Raw genomic sequence first — 12,052 nt, forward strand, 5'->3', positions numbered from 1 at the left:
GACTGCGACGGCACACTCAAGTCGTGGTCGTACAAGGGATTTAATATAAAGTCGAGGTGCTCAAATGAACGCTCGATGATGCCTAGCATGCGATTAGCTTTTTTCATTGACATTCAGTTTGTTGTTGAAAATCACTCATAGATCTTTTTCTTCTGTATTTGCTTTAATCACTTGGCATTCCAGGATATAAGATATTTTCTTGTTATTTTAGCCGAAATGTAACCTTGAGCATTTTGTTGAATCAAATTATTTGCCATTTTCCCGGCCATTACTGTAGTTTGTCGAGAATCTGATATTTCATTCTTGATCTGAACTCTGGCGGTATACTTTCGTGTCGTCTGCAAATAATTTGACGTTGGATCTTGTTCCATCAGGAATATCGTTTATGACCACTAGAAAAATAGCGCAGGCCCTAGTACGCTCCCCGGTGGAACTCCACTTTTACATGTGCCCAACTGGATGATCGACCTTTGACCTTGACCTTTGTTGGCTGCTATTAAGAAAGCTGTTATCCATGACAATAGTGTACCTCTAATCCCTTGATTTTAGTGAAGACGCTTGTGGGGAATTGTATCGAAGGCTTTTTGGAAGTCAGCGTAAACCATGCCCATGCAATTTTTGGAATCAAGTACTTTGGTTATTTCATCTAGGACTTCTAGTCATTGGAGTGTTGTTGATCGAACTTTTATGATTCCAGGATTTTTACAACAAGGAAGGTTATGATTATTGGTCTTTAGTTGGACGTTGGTTTTTTGTTCCCTTTTAATCTAAAAAAGGCGGTGATGTTTGCATCTCTCCAATCTTGTGGCAAAATTGCCTCCTTAATAGACGTTTTGAATATAATTGAAAGTGGCGGACTCGCAGTTCGTAAATGACTTTCGGGCGTATTTCATTTGGGCCAGGTGATTAAGAGATATTGATTTGCTCCACTTTTAAAAGGTTTTTTTTTCAGAGTGAATTGCCACATTTTCTAAACCTTCTGTTGAGGCGTTTGAATTATGAGTCACTGGTCATTCAGCGCTTCTGCTATCTTATCGTTACCTTTGGTGGTGTTTCCATCTGTCTGGCCCAATGATGAGATCCCTGTCTTTGTCTTTGTTTTGAACTGGACATATTTCCAAAAGCTTTTTGAGTTTTTCCTAAAATCAGTAATACATTTGTAATTCTTTTCAAACTCCTTAAACAATTGTCGTTGTTTGGAAGTGACTGCATAGCTGGCTAATCGATATCGCTCGTATGTGTCCATATTCTTGTTTCTAAAGTACGCATTCCAACATTTACGTTTTCTCTTTAGAGCATTAATTGTGACCCTGTTCATCCACCTAGTCCTTGCCAGTGTTACCTTTATTAACCGGTATAGTTTCATCAATCTTTTCCCCCATTATATCCTTCAGGATAGTCCACGCTTAGCATGTTCCTTTGTCATGGGGTTCTGTTTCCCAATTGATCTCTGAGAGTGTCCTATTTGTGGTGCCATAGTCGCCTTTATATAGAGAGTACCTTTTTCTTGATTTTCGATTGGCTTATGATTGGCTACAGATATAGGAGTCCATCCAGTAGAGTGTAGAGTTCTATAGACCTGCTGGAATTAACAAAGGAACCAAAAATAAAACAAGTCAATTATTAATAGTGGGGGACGTCATCTATAGAAACATCAAATGGAAACTGGATACAACAACAGATCCACTCAACTCTCCTAGTAATGAATTCATCATGGAAAGGACAATTTTCTATACCAACAGAAAAGAACAGATGTTGCCATGGAAATGAGCCTATACCACTAGACTTAATCATCACAAATGAGGAGGGTATGGTCAACAAATGAGGAGGGTATGGTCAGCAGCATCCCTTATCAATAATTTAAAAACAGTCATTTTTTACAGTATTCACATAGGCGTTCTTTAGAGTAACCTTGTAGAAAGCGCAGCTTGTATTTGTGGTCATCCTTGTGAGAATGCCTTTCACTTTTTTATGGAATGTCACCGTTTTACTAATGAAATGCATATTTTGTTGCAAAACTTAAATAATCTGAATGTTACAATACGTTTAGAAGTTATGTTAAATGGAAACTCACAACTTTCCGTTGACCTTAATAGAAATATCTTTAGATATGTGCAATGTTTTATCAAATCCAGTAATAGGTTTTGAATTTTGTAATTTGATCAGTTTATTTGGTAAACCGTATATTATATCATTTTTGTCATCAACCATGTAAATATAACTATGCCTTGTAATACACTGTATATATGTTGGGAGAAGGCGTTGATAAGTTGTTGTAACTTGTGCCTAATCCCGTGTCTATGGTTTGACAATAAATATGTTTAACCTAAAAAAAGCTCAAATAATCAGTTATACCTGCACAGAAGTAAAGTTGTCCCCTCCAATATACGGTCGTGTACATAAGGAATTCACACAATCGATACTTATACTTAAACATATTTTATCTACACATATTTGCAAATAGGATTTGGCACAAGTTATTACAACTTATGAAGCCATTTCCTTACAATAGTTACATAGACAACAGATGATAGTACAGACTGATCAACTGCAGTACGAAAGAGATATAGGCCTACATAACATTAGGCACTCACACAAAATAATATAACAAAGTCAATAAAATTTTCAAACATGTTAAATATTGTTAAAATCTTGTTAAAATCTTCCGCTGGATTTTATAAAATTTTGTACTTTGTTAAATACACCACAATTTAAATCCAAAGACATATTTTCATTTCCAAAAAGTAATAATCTTAAAGATATATTTATATCTAAATCACTTAAATGATTTAAAAGCACAACTCGAGCATTTGTGTAAGATTGACATTCAAAGAAGAAGTGATAGGCATTCTCACAATTATAGCCACAATTTACACAATTTGAGTTTTGGACCAGATTTGAACGGTAAAGATCATGATTAAGGGAACTGCATTCATGTCTTAATTTAGTGTGAATAATATTAAGTTTTCTATCACCAATTAAGTAATAAGGGGGTACTGAGCATGGTAAGTTAGGGGCTAAAGCTGACTTGAAAGCAGAAAAAGGCACGGATCTAATATCAGAATGTATAGAGTTCCACATCGTCAAAGAGGAAGGTAGAAAAGATTGGTTTGTAATAGACAGTCTGAAATTTGGGATTCTATATTTTTCATTATTTCTTAGACCCTGTCTGTTTTCACCGACTGTAGAGGGAAGTAAATTTGTAATGTAGTTTGGAGTTTGATGTCTATCCAATCGGTATCAAATGGGAATGTTGAAAATTATAAAATGACTTTAAAAGATCTGTTAACACAATTGATTCTGCCTGAAATTATAAATAATGCTCAAATTGATACTTTTCAGGAGAACATTACAATGTGTATATTTAAAGCCTCCGAGCTCACACTTCCAAAAGTTAAGTATAAAAAGTATCTCAAACCCTATTGGAGTAATGAGTTAAGAGACGTTCATGCAAATATGCTCGTAAAGAGAAAGCAGTGGTTGAAAGAAAATAAACCTAGAGAACCTACTGTATTAAGTTACAAGGAGTATAAAGATGTTAAAGCTGATTTTAGAAGGCGGTTGCGGAAGGCATTTAACCAGTATATGTCTGAACAATTTGAGGAAATAGATAGATCAGGAGAAATAGATAATAGGCTTTTATGGCAATTATTTAAAAGCAAAAAATCCAGATCACGATACACACAAACAGAAATAAAACATCATGGTAAAACTTTTCGTGAGCCAAGCGATATATTGGAAGTATGGGCTTCTCATTTTGAAAATCTTTTTAAAGATAGTCGATGCGGTAAATTTGATGAATATTTCTACAATCACATTATGGATAGTATCAAAGATATCGAGACTAATATACATGAGGAGCGCGATGTTCTCTTACATAATCCAATAACAAAAGACGAGGTGAAAAAAGTATGTAAATCTCTAAAGACTGGGAAAGCAGGTGGTTGTGACGGCATTGTATACGAACATCTCTTAAACGGTAGTGAAACGCTTTTCAGATACCTAGCAAAGTTATACAATCTAGTTATAGAGTATGAATATATACCGACGGACTTGAAACGGGGGACCATTATAACGTTATACAAAGAAAATAATAAACCAAAGGACGATCCCAACAGTTACAGAGGGATAACATTGTTACCGGTTATTTTTAAAGTATTTGAGATGTTGTTATCAGAACGAATAAGTTCAGTTCTAGATTCCGATTCGCTTATTAGTAAACATCAATCGGCCTACCAGAAAGGCTTATGTAGTCTGTGTACATCTTTTAACTTGCAAGAATGTGTGAGGTACAACACGGAGAACGGTGAAAATGTATATGTTAGTTTTTTAGATAGCAATAAGGCTTTCGACACAGTATGGCATGCTGGCCTGCTTTTTAAGTTACACGAAGTTGGTTTAAAATCCAAAGTATGGAAAATATTGAAAGGTATATATACCGGTGTCAGAAGTAGAATTTTGTTTAATGGTTTACAGTCCAGATATGTACCGATGGAAAGAGGTATCTTACAAGGTAGTGCGTTATCAGCGAAAATGTATCTAGTATTTATCAATCAATTGTTGAAAGATATTGAGCAGAGCGGTAAAGGGTCAATGGTAATTGATATAAGAGTAAACGTCCCTACTCAAGCGGATGATATATGTCTTATTAGTAATAAACGTAATGATTTGAAATGTATGCTTAAGATGTGTGAAGATTATAGTAAGAAATGGAGATTTTTGTTTTCCTCAGTCAAAAGTAAAATTATGTGTTTTAGTAAACACAAGAATATCAAGTCAAATTTTTATCTATACGATGAAAGTACACAAGAAGTTGAAAATATTGTCCATGTAGGTATAATGTTAAATTGTACATTACATTCATACGAACGCACCAAACGCGCATGTAATAAATTAAAAAGTGATACAATGTGTCTAATTAGGAGTGGTGCACACCCTAGTGCACTGAACCCCGTGACTGCTGGTAAATTAATCAAACAAACTGTGTATACGTCAGCACTATATGGTTGCGAACTATGGATTTTATCTAGGAATGAAGTTTTGATGTTAGTGAGGGCACATAGGTTTATTCTCAAAGCAATTCAGGGATTTAATAACAGAACCCGTAGCGATATGTGTTTGGGGTTGATCGGATGGACCACCATAGAAGGTTATATAGACATTAAAAAACTATTGTTTTTTGGAAGATTATGCCATTTAGAGAAGAGTACTTTGACATATTGTATATTTTTAAGAAAGCTTTACAAATCTATGTTAAGTGGAAACGAAAACAAAGGGGGAATTGTGGATGATATTATGAGAGTAATTAATAAATATAAATTGAATGATGTAATCAAATTATTTATTCAAACAAGTACATTTCCCTCAAAACCGCAATGGAAGAAACTCGTGAAAGCGTCAGTGTTGTCAAAAGAAGAAAAAGAGTGGAAAGAGAGAATGATGAGCGATAATGAATTCAGTAGATTTAGGCTTATTCATAATAAATTAGAACCGCATGTGTTATGGAAACTTGCAATGAAATATCCTTGCTGCAGAAACTCCATAAATTATGTTATGAAAATTGTCGTTTCCAACTTTACAAATGAATTGACAGAGCTATGTCACAAATGCGGCAATATGTATAGAGATGTTTTAACCCATATCATATTATAGACTGTAGTTACATCGATAATCTGAGAGATCAATTATGGTGTTCCATCGCATGTATTAGTGACACGGGTTTATTGTTGAGTGTCTATCTACATTCCCTCTCGGATAAAGAACTTGTACATATCCTAATTGGTGGACCAATTAATTTCGAATTGAGTAAAGTAGATATTGATGAATTCAGAAGAAAAACAGTAGTTGCCGTTGAAAAAATGTCAAAAACTTATTACCAGTAGCGTGACTGACGTCACTACATTTAAAGTTTTTTTTTTTTTTTTTTTTTTTGAATGAATGAATGAATATACATCATTAATTACGGTTTGCACGTATGATTTAAAGTGTAATCTATTAATCATAGTAATTTAATATATGAGTATGTGAAATATATATGTCTAGAAAGTGATATTCGAATGCACCTTAAATGTAATGTCTGTTTATAGAGACATATTATCGTAGATTATGTACATAGTACCACTAATCGACTATAATGCACAAGTCTATTGTTAATTCCACTTGTAAAAAATTATGCACATTTAATTATTCCTACATGCATGTCATTCAAATGTATTTGTATATACACTTATGTATGTATTCTGTTTATAAAATCTTCATTTTGGAGGAAATAAAAAGAATAATGACTCGTTTCTAGCAAATAATGGTAACCCTGTTATTATCCTAGCTGCCTCCCGCTGAACCTTCTCTAACTTTTCTGAATCACTTGAAGTGCACCCATCCCAAACTTCACACGCATATTCTAAAACTGGTAAAATATAAGTTTTATAAATTCGTAAAAGAGCATCACGCTTTAATGAATATTTAAGTTTTCGCAAAATATTTACTTTTCCCATAGCCGACTTATAAATTTCATTTATATGATCTACCCATTTAGCATCTGAATTTAATGTAACTCCAAGATGTCTATGCTTACTAATAAAATTTAAAAAATGGCCATCAAAAATCAGTTCCAGATCTTCATCAACGTTATCCGAATTAGAAATAAAAATAACTTCCGTCTTATTTGGATTAAAAGTAACTAGCCAAGTACTTGCCCGTCTGTTTAAAGCATCCAGGTCTCTATTTAAAACTGTTTGTATTTCTAGACATGAAGATGAAGAGACTTTCAAAGAGGTGTCGTCAGCGAAAAGACGTGCAGTAGATTGAAGAATTTCTGAGATATCATTGATAAATATTAAGAAAAATAGAGGCCCAAGAATGGAACCTTGAGGGGCGCCAGCATGTATCAAACCAAAATCCGAATAACAATTATTTATAAAAAAAATTTGCCGTCTGTTGGTTAAGTAGTTTTCAATCCATGATAGAAAATTTCCGCATATCCCGTATGACTTTAGTTTTACTAATAAACCTTTATGCCAAACCCTCTCAAACGCTTTAGAAATATCACAGAAAACTATTTTTTTTTCTTCTAGATCAAGGCAAATGTTATGATATAGATCAATTAATTGATATACGGTTGAGTGACCCGGCATAAATCCTGATTGATACTGATAGAAAAGTGAATTTTCAAGAAAATAATTATGTAAATACTTGAAGATAACTCTTTCAAATGTTTTACCAACAGAGGACAAAAGTGATATAGGTCTATAATTAGAAGGAGAATGCCCTATCACCCTTCTTAAAAAGAGGTATCACTTTAGCAAATTTCCAAGTATCGGGATAAATACCAGTTGATAACGACAAATTAAAAAGCAATTCAAGTGGTCTACATACAGTTTTAGCAGTATACTTCAACATATGGTGGCTAATTTCATCAGAGCCAGAAGCTTTACCAAGTTTTAAATTCATCAAAACATCAGATATGTCATTTTGACTTATTACAGGTAACTCAAAAGAACTCTCTGTTTTAGGTTCTAACAAAGGAACATCGTTATTGTTGTCATCTATGCTAGTGATACTGCAAAAATAGTCGTTCAATGCATTACATTTGGCCTTATCATCGACTAATAAACGTTCCGAAATTGGATCAACTAAAGTAGGGATAGGACGTGATGTCTCAGAATTCCCCATCAATCTTTTGACAAGTCGCCAATAGTTTTTAGGATCAGACGAATGATAAAACTCAATAAGATTTCCAACATTTTCATAAAAAGACTGTCGTGCATACTTTTTTCATATTATTCACTTTATTTCGCTGATTTTTGAATTTAGCTATGTCCCGTGGATGATTGGTACGTTTGGCTATTTTCCGAAATCTATCACGAGCTCTCATATTTTTCCTTAGGTCTGAAGACATCCAGGGCTTATCGTTTGGTCTTACAGTAATTTCCTTATGTGGTATCGATCTACGAGCAAAATCAAGAAAAATTACAATCGATATGGGCACGAGTCATGTATTATTCCCCACAACCTCGCCTATTTGTTATAAAATGTATATTTTCATTATAACATCTCCTTTTACATGTTATATTGCTTTGGAAGTGAAAGTGGAAGTGAAATTTCTCTCACAGACTATCTGTGATAGAAATTTCACTTTAAATTATGTCAGACTCAGAAAATCCTGTTCCTATGAATGTTTTTTTCTCATTTCATTTTGTTTAGTTTATTCAACTTGAAGCCTTACGGCTCATAAGTATAACATAGAAGCATCAACTTACACATATATACAATACGTAACTAATTGTTATAGAGGATGAACAAAACAGTAGGCGTAACTGGTGAAAAACATCCGCAAACATTGATTTTAACAACAAAAGCACAATTTGTCAGAGTAGTCAGGGGGTGGACAAAACAATAAACATAACTGGAGACGAGTACCTTAAGTCATTAACAAAAGTAAATAATACAGTTTATAAGAGTAGATAGATAGTAGTTACCAAACAATAGGTATAACTAATATAAGTATCTAGGATTTTTCAAATGCAAATATATACTTTGTGAGAATAATTAGATGATGAACAAACAATATATATAACATCGTTAATTCAACACTGAATACGAAGTGTACATAATTTAGATGAATAGTTAGGGTATGAACAAAATATAGGTATAGCTGGAGATAAAAACGTACAATACGATATTGATCTATACTAAAGGTTGGAATCTCGACCGTAGTAACCAGCTTGATTGTAAATATTTTCCAAGATTACATAATGTTTTTTATTGTGAACAGAAAGCAATTGGACAAGTTTAAAAGAAGACGGGTGATTCCAATAATATTTTTGAATGAATCTTTTTCGAATATCAACATATAGTGGACAAATAAGGATGAAATGGAATTCGTCCTCTACTTGGTTCTGGTTGCAATAACGACATAACCTATTTGACCTTGGAATATTACGATACCGGCCTTCTTCTATATAAAGCTTATGCGATGAAAGTCTTAATTTCGAAATAAGTTTACGATACGGATCAGGAATAGATTTTGTTAGATAGAATTGCAGTGTGAGGGTGTCAACAATATATTTATACAGATAACATTTAGAAGATCTTTCAATAAATTAATTTCTTGCTTGAATAAAAGCATCAATCAAACTCTGCTTAAAGCAATGTAAAAACACCTTTTCATTATCAACATAATGAGTTAACCAGACACTACCGAAACCAGAAGACAATAATAATTTTTTAACTTGGCAACGCCAATTACAATTTCTGTGGTTGCAATCCTCCATCTCTTCATAAACCGACTTAAGAACAATATTCTCACATTTGATCAATTTCAGCCAATATTTTATTATTCGACATTTCCTGACGATATGCAACGTCAAACGTCCTAATTCCGAATATATCATGAAGGAAGGCGTACTTGTCTTAACAACAAGGATCTTTCTCAAAACATCAACATGAACCTTTTCTACTTTGTCTGCAACATGGAAACCCCATGTTTCGCAACCATAATTGAGAATAGAGGAGACGTAAACATCAAAAACGTTCAATTTAGATTCTACATTAAGAGATAAATCATTACAAATTTTCAACACATTATACCAATACATTTACGGCCTTGTTCTGCAATAACACCTTGAGTTTTTGTGAACTTACCATTAAAGTTAAATACTATACCTAGGTAGTTAAAACTATCAACAATCTCTATTTCATTGCCATTAAAGTAAAAAATTTCGACAACTCGCAATCTATCCCTATTACGAAATACAACAATTTTTGTTTTATCAGTATTGACTGTTAATTGGCAATTGTCACTATATTGTTTTAAGGAATCTAACATTTTTTGTAAGCCAGAAGCAGTTTCTGAGAAAAGGACAGTGTCATCTGCATACATAAGAAGAAAAAGTGAAACATCTCTTAAAAACAAAGCGTCACAGGAGGAATTAATTAGTTCATTTTCGAAATCATTAACATACATAGAATAAAGAAAGGGAGACAACCACTCCCCTTGCATCAAACCTCGGGAGCAAGTGAAAAAAATCAGACAATTCAGACTTAAATCTTACACATGATTTCAGACCTTTATATAAAGACTTCAAAACATTTAATAATTTCCCTCTGATTCCACTCTGGAAAAGTTTCAAAAAACAATTTATTTCTATTCACGCTATCAAAAGCCTTACGATAATCAACAAAACAGCAATAAAGTTTTCGATTGTTTGAAAGCATTTTCTTAATTATACCATGTAAAGCTAAAAAAAAAAAGCATCATTGGTTCCAAAACCAGGTTTTAAACCAAATTGGGCATCAGAGACAATGTTATTCTCCCTAGACCAATCCAACAATCTATTGTTTAAAACACTAGTAAATAATTTAGATAAACAGCTTACTAGAGTTATTCCTCTACAAAGGAAAAAATATACCCTTTGACCATATTGAAGGAAAAATACCAGCATAAAAAATTACATTAAAAAGTTTGGATAAAATTGGAGCAAATGACTCCTTATATTTCACAAAATAGTCATTAAGAATATTATCAATCCCAGGAGTTTTACCCAATTTGGCACTTTTTAAAACATTCATAACTTTATTATCAGTTATAGTAGAGTCTAAATCAACATAAATCTCTGAATTGTCAAAATCTGAAATATCTGGATTATCGGAAACAACATCATCACTACTAACAGCTTTGAAATGATCAAAAAAGTCCCCAAGAGTTAAGTGGTTTGTTGGACAGTTGGACTTTTTCTTAAAATATTATTAAAAAATAGTTTCGGATTTTTTTTTTACGTAACAAGCTTAGACGGTCCCCTTCTGATCTAAAATACTTACGTTTAACTCTTCTTTCATAACGTTTATACGTTATGAAAGAAGAGTTAAACGTTTTGTGCATTCTAATTAAAGTAGACGTTAATGAGTATGAGTCATAAAAGACGCCTGAAGATACATATATCATATGTAAGTTGTTTTTGAAGACATTATAGAGAAATCTCCAGCCCCCGGCAGAGCCTTGGGTTAGACAAACAGGAACATCACACCTCGGGTGGGATATTTTTCTTTTCTTCCATTTGCTCTGGAAAGACAAACAGAAAATTATCAGGTCGTAGGCTAATTCTCACAGAACTACAACTGGTGTAGCGATATGAAGAAGAATTAATGCTCGTGACGTCGTTTTTTGTAAGGTTAAGCTCTTAATTAAGTGAATTTTTGACGTCATAAAAATTCGTACTATCGGATTAAAAAAAGGATTGATCACTTTGTCTGTATAAAAGGTGGATATCCTGATATCTTAATTAAAGTGTTGAAATTAAATTGACGATTTTGTGAGTGTTTGCACGAATTATATATTTTTTTGCCGGGAACAGTCGTCTGTAGTCGTGACGTCACAAGAACATGTCCAATTGACGATAACATTCTTATAGGTTGGATAGCGGAAATATTTAAACTGTCTTATTTTGGAAAGTTATGGTCCTATAAGTCTCACAGGATTAATTGAATAACGTGTGTTAGACCATAACTTTCCAAGAGGGCAGTTCAATTCTTAAATTACACTCACAAGGTAGGGGGAAATTCTATTAGTCTCCCGTTCTTAATGTTCAAGATCTTCCTGTTATTCTTAGGGAGGGACTTCTCTGTCACCCCTAGGATAGGTCACCGGTTGGCAACAATGTCATGACGTCACCTCAATATTGTGTTACATTTATTCTAAAACAATGCTAGATACATATACGATTCACACCTTAGATGTGAGACTAATATAATCAAACATGGGTTAGTTCCTTGGACAGTGATATGTCAATCCGAGTGTAAATGTTTGACCAGTCAGTACGAGGCTTGCCCCATACTATGAAAGGCCGTTCATGTCAAAAACGAGATACATTTAACGCGTTAAACATAACATTTAACGCGTTAAAACTAGTTTTAACGCGTTAAGTCTTAACGCGTTAAGACTTAACGCGTAAAGCTTTAACGCGTTAAAGCTTAACGCGTTAAATGTAAACATTTAACGCGTTAAATGTAGTTCTCATTTAACGCGTTAAAGACAGTTTTATCACGTTCATAATCA

Source organism: Pecten maximus, chromosome 8, assembly GCF_902652985.1.
Source record: "Pecten maximus chromosome 8, xPecMax1.1, whole genome shotgun sequence".
Lineage (NCBI taxonomy): Eukaryota > Metazoa > Mollusca > Bivalvia > Pectinida > Pectinidae > Pecten > Pecten maximus.